Source organism: Onychostruthus taczanowskii, unplaced genomic scaffold (assembly GCF_017590055.1).
Source record: "Onychostruthus taczanowskii isolate IOZ18803 unplaced genomic scaffold, ASM1759005v1 scaffold59, whole genome shotgun sequence".
In the NCBI taxonomy this organism is placed as follows: domain Eukaryota; kingdom Metazoa; phylum Chordata; class Aves; order Passeriformes; family Passeridae; genus Onychostruthus; species Onychostruthus taczanowskii.
In genome coordinates, this window is record NW_024503568.1 from 3093783 (window position 1) to 3106328 (window position 12546).

The following is a 12546-nucleotide window of genomic DNA, read 5'->3' on the forward strand; positions in this document are numbered from 1 at the left end:
TTCCACCAGACCAAGCTGCTCAAAACCCAATCCAACCTGACCCTGAATGTTTCTAGAAATGAGACATCCATCACCTCTCTGGGCAACATGTTCCAGTGCTTCACCACTCACACGGTAAGAAATTTCTTTCTAATATGTAACCTAAACCTCCCTCTGTCATTTTAAAGTTGCCCTTGTCCTATCGCTACCTGCACTTGTAAAAAGTCATCTTTCTTGTAGGCCCCCTTTAGTTACTGAAATGCTGCTTCATGGTTTCCCTGGAGCCTTCTTCACCCAAAAACCCCAACTTCCTCTGTCTCCATAGGAGAGGGACTCCAGCCCTCTGATCATCTTTGTGTCCCTTCTCAGGACTCACTCCAGTAGGTCCATGTCCATTTTTGGGGCTTCAGATCAGGATGGGGCGCAGCAGTGGGATCTCACCAGAGCAGAGGGGCAGAATCCCCTCCCTTGCCCTGCTGGCCACGCTGCTTTGGATGCAGCCCAGGATATAGTTGGCTTTCTGGGCTGCAGATGCACATTGTTGGGCCATGTTGTCCTGCTTGTCCTTGAATATCCTGTCCTTCTCCCCATGGCTGCTCTCAATCCATTCTCTGCCCAGCCTGTATTTGTGCTTGGAACTGCCCTGACCTAGGTTTGGGACCTTGTACTTGGTCTTGTTGAACTTGAGAGGTTTGCATGGACCCACCTCTAAGCTGTTCAAAGTTGTCCTGGATGTCATTCCTCCCCTCCAGTGAGTAGATCTTATCTCAGTTTCTGCTTTTATAATACAAGCACCGAACTTCTAGTTAGGTTGTTGCTATGACTTGAAATTTTTCATCTGTTCCATTGGTCTAGCCAGGTTGTAAAGAATGAGCAAATTCTTCATGAGCAAATGAGAAAAAATAAGTGTGTTTAGGTGCTGGATGTCAGAGTGAAGACACTGTAGTTTGGGTCAAAAAAGCAATAGGTTCCCCAAGCTGCATTATTTCACTTGCCCAGTTCATTTTAACTCTGGGATTTCTGTCTGTGCAGTCTAAGCAGCTGAGTGTAAACAATAGTACCTCAAAATCTGAATCACAGATTTGTATGGATGCTTATCACCTGAGAGTGGATCACCTTTCTCGGTGGTGATTTTTATTTGTTTGCTTTTATTTCTTTCAGCTAGCAATAAGTTTTTCTTGGGTAAAACACCCCATGTTACATGGCATGCCTCGAATGAGAAATCAGAAGGACTGTCTTGATCGACTGCAAATATAAGCAAAACCTCTTAATTATAAAAGTTACTTGGGTACAGCAAAATCAGTTCTGTGAATATCCATTGGAACATATAAGCAAGTTTATTTTAAGTTAATCTTATGTTTTTGAGGATGGAGGGTTTATGAGGCTTTAGATGATCTTTGGTGAAAGTTCTCAGAAGATAAAACTTCTGTTTCTTGAGGAAGTATAACTTTATCATTTAAAATACAGCTTTTGGAAAAAGAAATTCTTATGAATTGGTTTTGAATAACAAATTTAAATAGAATACTTTTTTTTTTAATGACTTTAGCTATACCAAAATGGGATGACGTTAGTAAACTGAGTGACAGATTACATAGCTGTGATATTCTTGTGATATAAAGAGGGTATAAGTAGAGTAAACTCTTTTAGGCTTATTTCATATGTAGAAGGATTCAACTGTGCATATTTTAATACAGGGCATGTGAAAGGAATGACTCATAAAAAACAAATCACTTAATAAACAGATATTCTTCACTGTGAGGGTGATGAGGCACTGGAACTGGTGAGTCTCTGGAGGCTGTCCAGAAAAGTTGTGGATATCCCATCCTTGGAGGTGTTCAAGGGCAGGTTGGATGGGACTGCATGAAACCTGGTCTGGTGAAAGGTGTCCCTGCCCTCGGTAGGGGTGTTGGAACTGGATGATCTTCAAGAGCCCTTCCAACCCAAACCATTCTATGACCCTATGGTTTCTATGAACATAACTGTTTTCAAAATTCACCCATCCTCCAGTTGATGGCAGTGAGTTTTACATGGGTGGCAAAGAAGAGTGTTACATAAGTACATACTCTGCCTTTTGGTGAGATAGACAACACAAGGGACTTTAGAAAATCTCTTTGTTTGAAAACTTTCATGGATTGAATCAGAAAGGTAGAAAAAAGACTAATTCTCAACCCCTAAAAATTATGCTTTTTAAAAAATTGTTTTTATATTCATTCCTGTCTTGAAAGATTTCATTGGAATTCAACCTCTGTAATATAAATATTTCATATGCAGCCTTCCCATAAAGCATTTAGACCTTTAATGATGACTTTTTACAAGTAGATGGAAGAGCTATTACAATTTTCTAAGTACAAACTGAAGTATATAAAGCACATATAGGGTGAAAAAGTTGAAAGCCAATGCGAGATGAAATGTAACTTAACAAGCTTGTGCCTATTCATAATTTACAAGTTTTTTCTTCGTAGTTTCTCTTTAGTAATAGAAAGCTGAGCATAAGTATTGTAGGTAATTTTGCCATACTCAGGATTGCGTTGAAGTTCTACAGGACCAATTTTTAAATTCTTTATTTGCCAGTGTAAAGCAAATTTTAAACATTTCTGTTTGAGATACCTTTGTTTCAGTGAGTAAACCTTCAGTTGGCTTAAGGTAGTTGTACAGGTGTGTTCTAAAAGTTAAATTTTAGGATCATAAATTTGGAAGCAAGGGAAACGCGTAAGAAGGACTTGAACATCTGACTTGCAGTGCATCAAGTGCAGAGTGTTTATCCCAGTGTTTCTGCTGAGAAACCAACAAAGCCAACAGAAGGGATTGCAGGTTGATGGCAGAAAGCTTCTGTAGATATGCGATAGATACAGGTTTGCAATTGTTTACAATTAGTGGTGCTTCTGTTCAAGTTAAGAATATAAATTCATGGAGGTAGTACATCTCTAGTTAGTATTACCAGGAATGGTAGTGCTCTTACCTGATACTTCTGTTCTGTGTGGGAGTGGAGTCCAGGAGATTTAATCATGTAATTTTTCCTCGTATAGAAGCACAAATGTAGTGTTACTCAGTTGCCATCCATTTTATTATGCTTTTTTCTTTGTCATTGAAAAGGAATTCTTCAACAATTTAAGCACAGAAACAACAATGAATCATTGAGTTTCTTTTTGTGTTTGTGTATTTATTCTACTTTCCTCACTTTAATACCCTTTTTGATTTCTGGCTTTTCATTAGTTATAATATTCTAATATATAAGCTGTTTTGATGTAAGGCTTAAAAATATATTCAAAATAGATTAAATGTTTCATTCCTCAGTAGATGTATTTATTTATTAATTTTGAAAGAAATGGAAAAGGAATGTATAAAACATTGTTTATGTTTTGCTTTTTAAAACTCTGGTGAAAATGAATTGCACAAAAAATGATTAATGGTTTAAGTGATGATGTGATTCAGAAGTAAACATATAGATGATTTTTAGTTTATGGTAAATACAGCAATAGCAAAAAAAGGCAGACCTGCACTGTAAAAGTGTTGCTGCATGAAGATTGTTTAGTAATTGTTTGGCTCTTGACTACAATTTGTGGATAGGATTAAAATTCCCTTGGGCAAAATTGTGTGGTTCCCCAGGGGAGTTGCGGATGATGAGGAAACACAAGCAGCAGCATCCAGCAAAGTCAGGGGAAATTGTTTCAAATTTCAAGCTAAAGTCTTACTAAGCAGGTTCAGATTTTTTTATCCAACAACTGCATTTTTAAGGTGAGTAGCTCACTGGAGTAAAAAGATACTCCCCACGTGTTTTTTCTGTGCCTCTTTTCAGGCCTATATAGGCGTGGTTTGTTACTGTATCTAAGTAGGTTGTTCCAAATTTTGTCAGTCCTATAGGCAAAAGGAAGTGGATTTTGGCAAAACTGGGCATTTGTCTTCACAGGCTGGTGAACACAGGCAATGCTGTTGCTCTCAAGGCATCAGGAGGGGCAAAGTCCTGCCAGTGTGCCCCCAGCATGTATTTAGCAGTCTATAGACAAAGCAAGCAAAACTCGAACCAAATCCTGAAGGGTTATGTGTGTGTGTTCCAGACCTGCAATAGGATACCAGCTACCCTTTTCTCTCAAACCACATAATTATGTGCCATAAGTTAAAATTGATCTTAACCTTCACTTAGCTTGGGATTTCCTGCATCTGTTCTGAGACCTGAGCAAAGGTTTTTTTCTGAAAGTTTCATGTATTAGAAAATATTTCTTTTTGCCAGTCCCACTCTTCGCCTGTCTATAGAGAATCATACATGCAGTACCAATAATTTCAATGTCAAGGACTACTGTTTAAAAATATAGGCTAAATCTAAGAAAAATTAATTGCAACACTTAAAGAGAGAAAATAATTAGGTAGAATTCCAGAGAAAAACATGCTAGAAAAAGATAACAGAAATGCAGAGACTCTCTCAAGAGAAAAAATATATTTAAAATGCAAGCATGATGTAAGCTAGCTCAGACAAAGGATTCCCAAGGGAAAAAGGAGACTGTTTTTTCTTATTCCCTTTAAGATGGGAAAAGCACTGAGAAACTCAAATTAACAAAAGTGAGCTTTCATATTGAAAACTGAATGTCATGGAAAAAGAACACAAAAATTGTGTAAAACTGTGATTATGTACCTTTGTCAAGTAAAAGGGAAATCAGATACCAATTTTTATTTGTTAAAAATTCCATGGGAATATTGTCACTTCTTAACTAGAAAGGATCCTGAGGTAAGTAATATACTGAAGTCAGCAGGTGGAGAACATAGATTTCACTGTTGCTTTCTCATACCCCTCTGAAAAAAAGTCAGCCCAGCTAACCATGAAGATATAGGGTTTTCCTATCTGAAAGCTGGGGCAATGTGTTAAAGTCTGTGTTTGTAAATCTGTCTGGGTGCGATGGACAGACAGACAATCAAATGAAGGACCCTTAGTCAGAAAATGCACTTCCATCTCTGACCAGATCTCTAGAGTGTAGGCCTGCAAATGCCAGTTCTCTGTCTCAGTTTACTCAATGGCAGTATATGAACTGCAGGGAAATCACTGAGGATATAAAAAGAGGAGACTCAAGGTGTGTTTCTGGTGTAGAAGGGTGTGAAGCCAAGCTGCCTTTAGGTAATGGTTTCTGGTATTGAGAACTGTGGGCCTATGACAGCCTGGACTTTTGCATCCCTTGGACATGTGCACAAGAGGTCAGGCAGAGGTGCAGAGCCTGCTCTGATGCTTGTGGTGCTGAGCCAACTTGGATTTTCCTTTCTGCTTTGTTTCAGTAAAACTGCCTCACTCATGCTCTACTTGTCCATCCCCACCTCTAGTGTCAGTGTGGATGTGTCATCAGAGCAAATTCTAGGAACGTACGAATGGCAATGCTCACTGATCCTTCACAAACCTAGATGTTACTGTCTTCTGAGAGCTGAATTTGAACGGGTCAGGAGTTTTCTGGGTGAATGGGGAATTGTACTTTGAGATGCTGCTGCCACCACATAGTTTACTTCAGATGCAGATTATGTGTCCTTGTAGGCAAGGGGCCACCTTACTTTGATAACCTATTTGGTATCTCACTATCACTGAATTTTTTTATAGTAAAGCTAATGAAGACATACAAAACATTTGTAGTTGTATAGGAGGCCCCACGCTATCCCAGTGGAGAGTGGACTGCAATAATTTAATCAACTTCTCCATATAGCCTTCTCCCTGGGGGAAAAAATAAAAAATCCACATAATAGAAAACAATAGAAATAGAAACAATCTGGCATGGACTTTCCCTATTAAATTCTTTAATCTGCCTGCTGACCTATCTTTATTTTCTATACAGATTTCCTATTGATTAAATCAGGCTCATATTTTCACAAGCTTTCTATGAGGAATTCCATTGCCCTGTTCCCAGTTTATTTTAAAATTACACAAAGCGTTTGAATGAGGACAGCAGTTAACAAATCTTTTCCTCTAGTGCTGTGGAGCATTTTTGTCACAAGAATAAAGAACATCTCTTCAAAGGCTTATTTCCGAGCATGAAGTAGGAATTTCTGCCCCAGGAAATTATGGATCATCCAAATTCTTTTCCAGTTATAAATTACACTTTTCAGCTTTGCTCTCTGTAATGCAATCACCCCTAGAGCACCTAAATATGGAGAGATTAATTAAATCCAACAGTTAAACAAAAAAAAAATCCCTGTAGTTTACTGCCAACAAAAGTTAATTGTTAGGCAGAATTTAGAGGTTGCCCCATGAGAGGGAATTAAAGAAAAGAGGAAGAACATGTGGCAGATAACAGTCAAAGACCTTAACCTCTGTTGAAATGTGCTCAAATACTTGTCCTGCTGGTTGTGGGGAGGTCTGTGTAGAGCTCATGTCCAGGGAGGCGCTTCTGGAGCTGGCTTTCCTGGGGAAGATGGCAGCGGCTGTCCTCAGGATGTTTAATCCAGGATTTTGGAGGCGTTTTAGTGGATTTATAGAAATAGTGGTGGGTGATGTGGAAGGAATTGTTTGAGAGACTGATTCATCCTCTCATCAGAGGGGTTAATCTAGTGGACAGCCTAATGTGCTGTGTTCCAGAGAATTTATTACAGATTACATAGATATAACTATAAAATCCAATGCTTTCTGTTATAGATTGCTTTTCTCTATTTATTAAAGAATATCAGTCTAAGCTTTAGTGATTCAGCCTTCTTTTAGCACCTTTAATATTCAAATAGTATGTGCTTTTTAAATGCACCAATTTTGAAATACTACCAGCTGTCTAGAAATCTTTTTGTCTGAACAGTTTATTTTCTACTTTTGTTGGGGTCAATTTTTTTCCTCTCTTTTTTTCTTTTACCCCTCCAAGTTTTAATGTGTTTTTAATTAGTCACTTACAAAATCAACATGTTATTCAGTGTGATAATTTAGTCATAAAAAAGGGTTTCAAATTTTAGTAGCCCTATGGAAAATTTTTCTTGTTTAGTCATTGATATAAAATAGTAAGAAGGATGAATAGCTCCTCAACTTCTCTCTTCCAATTTTCACTTTATAAATCTGTTTTTGTAAAATAGTTCCTGAGACGTTTTTAAGATTGGGAACAGTTCCATGACTCTCACTTGGAGGAGATTTTTGAATTATGTAGTACTTCTCTCATAAGCATAAAATAAATTCCAGTGGTTGTGGTTTTTTTTTTTTTTATTTTTTTAGTTTGTTCAGCTGTATTATTTAAAGAAAAAAAAAGCTTTTATATACTTTTGATGAATCAGCAGAAATGTTGTGGTATTTCCTTGTCCCAGATTCTGCTCAGGTTTCGTTTATTTCAATATTTCTTTTAATGAAAAAAACACTGGGAAATTTGAATATAGTTCTTCTGACTTGGTAGATAATTAGTGTAACAAGCTGGAAATAGCAAGCCTAGCAGTTGTAAAATTTAAGATCAATCAGAAGTTGCTTTTAACTAATTCATATGATGAAGTTAAGGTACCTGGAGAGTGTCCTGGTTTTGGCTAGGAGAGGGTTAGTTTTAAACTTAGTAGCTGGTACAGAGCTGTGTTTTGGATTTACTATGAGAATTATGCTGATAACAGAGTGTTTGGTTGTTGCTAAGTAGTGCTTACCCTAAGCCAAGGACTTTTCAGTTTCCCATGCTCTGCCAGTGAGGAACTGCACAAGGAGCAGGGAGGGAGCATAGCCAGGGCAGCTGGCCAGAGGGATGTTCCATATCGTAGAATGTCATGCTGAGGGTATAAACTGGGAGGAATTGGCTGATTGCTTCTCAGGTGAGCAGTTGTATTGTGCATCACTTGTTTCTCTTGGGTTTTATTCCACACTCTCCTTTTGGTATCTCCCTTTTTTAACATTATTATTCTTAACAACTTTACTTCAATTATTAAACCGCTCTTAAATGAGTCTAACTGTACTCAGTGATGTTGACATCTTGCATTCTGTTTGGTTTTTATCAATCCTCCATTTTTGTTGCTAATATTTTTCCCTGTCACAAACTATAGTATTGGTGAAATGTTTTCAAAGATTCAAGTACATGCTACAACAGGGTTTGTGCTGCATGTCTTCTTAGTGTTTACTGATATATTCCATATAAATAATTCAAGAAAGTGAATTTGAGTAATTGCTTCTCTGAGGAATACAGTCCATATCTTTTGTATTAAAATTTAAATGGATGCCTTTACATGTCCCAGACTAGTACACCTGGGAATAAAGTAGTCAGTAGAACAAGTGTGTTTTTGAGTTGTGCCCGTCACTTCCTTAAAGGGAGAGATTTTCAGCTTGATACAGAAACTATCACTGATTTCAGTGTGTCAGTGTTTATAGTTTATATTTCAGAATTGTGTAAATTTATATCAGTAAACATCCTTTACTGAATTGAAGGAAAAAAAGTGTGCCACTAAAAGGACTCTATACTAAATTCAGTGCAAAACAAGGGATGTTTTTATGTAAAATATGCAGTGTATGTAGGAAAAAACTGTTGTGTTTTGTTATGTGGCTTCATTTTTTTCATTCATGCCATTAATCTGGCATCAATTATAAATAATTACACTACTTTTGTATTTGAAAGTAAAGAAACTAGAATGGTGAATATTGGATATTTTGGTTTGATTTCTTGCGCATCAAGCTCTTCATACTAAACTTTAAACCTTGCAAATTGGAGTATTTCTGACGCTAAAGGCATTGTTCTCTACAAAGTGTAAAATCAATTGCACGACACCTGCACATGTCTTGTATACCGGTACATAATGCCTACATTTGTAGGCAAGAAATGAATGACTGTTAGCATGTTTTGGTTTTTTTTGAAGAATATTTTCAGGCAGACATGTAAACATGTGTTATCTGACATGTAAAAATTCTCCTCTGGAAAATCCATTATGTCACCTGCACTAAAAATCACAGGATCTAGCTAAACATGGTGAAAATGTAGGACCCCACTGAAGGAAATACTAAGTACATTCTGTACAGAAGAGTTCTTGATAGGCATAATTGCTGCAGCCTCCATAGCAATTAAGGTATAAAATATTCTATGTTATTTATTCCTATTGTTCAGGCAAAAATCATTAATCAGTTCTGTTGTGGAAAACTGGAGTTTCTGTGGAAGGAAACTTGCTATAGCTTTATCCTGTGCCCCATTCACGGACTAACTGGCAGCTGTTGAACTTGTGTGTGAGATGGACATTATGGAAAGGCTGGTGGAAAGCAAAAGATGGCTGAGCAAGTTTAAGAGCCAGTTTCTAGGCTGTTCTTAGCGTTCCTGTTATGGTGAAGAGAAATAAGTCCCTTAATGGTTGTATTAAGATGAGTGTCGTGCTTTCAGACAAGGCAGTGAGGTTGGACCTCAAAAGAAGCTCCCCTGCCTTCCAGGTTGCGTTGGTTGAGAACCTGGACGTGTCTCCATGGGTCCAAGTTTGAAGCTCAAATTGGTGTTGTTGATCAGTTTTGTGGGACTGATGCAATTTATTTTGCCCTGAATACTCTCGAAAACTCATCTTTCCTTATAGAGAGGACTGGATGAGATGGAATGAGATTGAGTCATGAGGTTGGCATATGGGGAATTTGCCTCTCTGGTTTTTTCCTTCCATCATATATTCATTTTTCTTTTCTCAGCCAGGCTTCTGTAGAGAAGCTGAGGATTTTGGTGGCATGGGGAATTCCTGGAAATCTAAGTTGGTTAGCAATGTTGGCTGAATGCTAAGTAATTTGATTTGTATAGTTTTTAACAAAGCTTTGCTTCCTAGTTTGGATATGTGGCCTGGTAGGAATCCTGACAGAACACTTAATAAACTTTCAAATCCATAAAGGAAAACATGTTATAAAAAGGAGAGTGGAGTTCTAAGACTTATTATAGTCAGTGGCTATAGGAAGATTTTTTTTTTTCTATTTCATTTTGTGATTAAATGAATGGTTTGTTAATGTCATGTTTCTAGTTTCTCTTATTTGTAAGGCCTGCTTTGTGTCTTGCTGAGAGGGCTGTGAATCTTGCCTAAGTGTATATTAACAAAATGTATGCACCAATCTGAGTTGCCCAGAATAGGCTGAACTCTTAGAGGATTGCTGGAAAGTTCCTACCTGATGTTGTATGTATTTTAACTGTATGCTGTATTGTATTCTTAAAAAAATTTATCTCTGCATGAACAGGTCAGATCACTGTGTGTGATCTGTTTAGAGCTGCTGATCTTTATTTTTCCTACCAGCAAGCACATTTGATTACTGTTGTAGTTCAATGTTCTTTTTTTCCTATGTGATAGTATTATTGTTCATACTACTTTCCTATTCATATACTTATCTATAGGTTTCTCACTGCATAGTCTTCCTGAAGTACTTAATGAGCACTAAAATAAAGTGTAAAGAAGTGAATTTATATTAAGCACTTCTGAAAAAGATAATACAAATAAGCTAATATTTTATTTTACAGAAATTGGGATATTTGAATAGTATATAAATGATCTTCCAGTGTGTACCTTAACAAATAACACAATATACATTGTGTTATACATTGACTTTTGTCATCAGTGTCTGTATGCTGTTTGTTTTCTTATAACCACAATATTATCTACATAAAATGGGAAAATGTCACTGTAAAAGGTACAACTGTGAAAAACTAAGCGATGCAGGGATCTTTGCTTGTTTGGGACTCTGCAGCTGAACCTAAGAGGAAAGTGAAGAAAGGAAGTACCTAGAAGATTCTTTTTCCTTTTGGTGAAATCTTCCCCATTATGTGTCTATGTATTTCTGCATCACATATACTGAGGTGGAGTCAGGACCTGGCTGCAGTCCAAAGACCAGTGAGCCACCCTCAGAGGACTGACTGCCTACCTCTCCTTTCCTGTTCCCAAATTACACTGGGATTAATTAGATCCACTATGTCTCCCACAGGCTTCCCTTTCAAAGGACAGAACTTGCATTTGAGAGTTGTCCAGAACAAAAATGTAACCTTAAATTCTGTTGTATGTTCCATGATAGCTGCTGTCTTAGGCATAAACTATGTCTTCTTTCCTGTGAGCTGCCATGTCCATACTACGTTTTTTCCATTGCTGCCATCTCATTCAGGACGTGTATGTTTTGTTACAATTCTGGGTCTAGGCTGTAGAGCCTGGGTGTCTGTTGTGGGGAAAGGATATCAGAGTTGGTAATTAGATCTGTTTTCCCTTCTGATGAACTGTGTATGCAACAAACTTTGTAGACTGTGGTCAACTAAAGGTATTACATATGAATGGATTGATCAGACCAGAGTGCACAGCATCATTACCTTGCTAGCTGTAGTAATTCTAGTGATAAGCTGTTTATCACAAATATGCATATTAAATAATCAAGATAATCTCTAAATTTACAGTATTCAGAAATGTTAGTTTTTGTAGCTAATGAAGCTAACGTAGTTAAGGATGATGTAAATAGTAAAACTGGTTGAAATTATGGTCGAAAATTTTTGTTATGTTAAATCAGTTAAGCAAATACAATTTTAAAAAATCAATAAAATCTAATAAGTTGCCAAGATTATAAAAATATATATACGTGCTTGAAGATATAAAACTGTCTTCAATACAATCTAATCAACTGCCAGAAATGAAACATCTCTAATTTGATTAAAATGACCCAATTGACCATAGTAGTTTTTCTTGAGATCAGTAAAAGTATTGAAGTTCACAAGACGGAATGATAACTTTTCTTACTAAATAGCAAGTTTAGCTTTTGTAGTTTCTGACCTTTTTCAGGCACTGACATTGATTCAGAGATTTGAGTACCGATGTGCCTTGTACTTGACCAGTTTTATTTACATTAATGTTTCATTTTTTCATCCCAATCTCCATGCTCCTGATAGTTTTTGTTATTTTTTCAATTATATTATACAATTATATTATGTATTCAATCAGATTCTAGATCTTCCAACTCATCATAGTTTTTTTCCTAACGGAGGAGATGAAGAGCAGAGGAATCTGTTCTGGTACAATTTTTTAAAAGGCAAGACAGCTGTTATTGTATTTAGACCCTTACTCATGGTATAGTCCATGCATTCAAATTATTCACAAGGAAGGGTCTGAGAGCAATGAAAGCTCTGGGACTGAGGGGTCTTCCTTAGTGTCTGCATGAGTTTCTTTGTCCAGTGATGACACTTGTATATGTAAAACAGGAAAAAAAAAAAGATGTTGTCTGATTGGGTTAATGTGGGTTTTTTTAAAACCCATGCTTCTGTTCCTAGTAATTTTTTTGTTTTTCCTTTCTTTCCCCTCATGACTACTTTTTCTATTCTTTCTTAGCTACCAACATCTTGCTCCTTGACACTCATTCCATTGCTGTGTTAATCTCTTTTGGTCTGAATTTTTTGTTTGCTCTTTTTGTAATTTAAACCTTATACATTGCTATACATGGGAAGAGATTCCACTTGCAGTCTAAAATTAGCTTTCTAGTCTAAAATAGTCTTTTGGGCAACCTCTGTAATCAATAAAAGATAAATACCACAGAAGGCAATCATCACGTTTTAAGCCTATGTTGAAACTGGAAGGATTAATTGCTGCCTGGGCCACCTGGCTCTTTGTGATGATGAAAGGGAGTGCCTGAGATGACAATCTCAAATGAGATACCTGGGTCTCAGATGGCTAAAATTAGACAAAAAG

At 36.9% G+C, this 12546-nt stretch overlaps 1 protein-coding gene across 1 annotated transcript in view; it reads left to right on the top strand.

Annotated features, from left to right (window-relative positions):
• DGKB (diacylglycerol kinase beta) overlaps positions 1 to 12546 on the top strand; it is a 330606-nt gene that overhangs the window by 17295 nt on the left and 300765 nt on the right. The window lies entirely within an intron of this gene.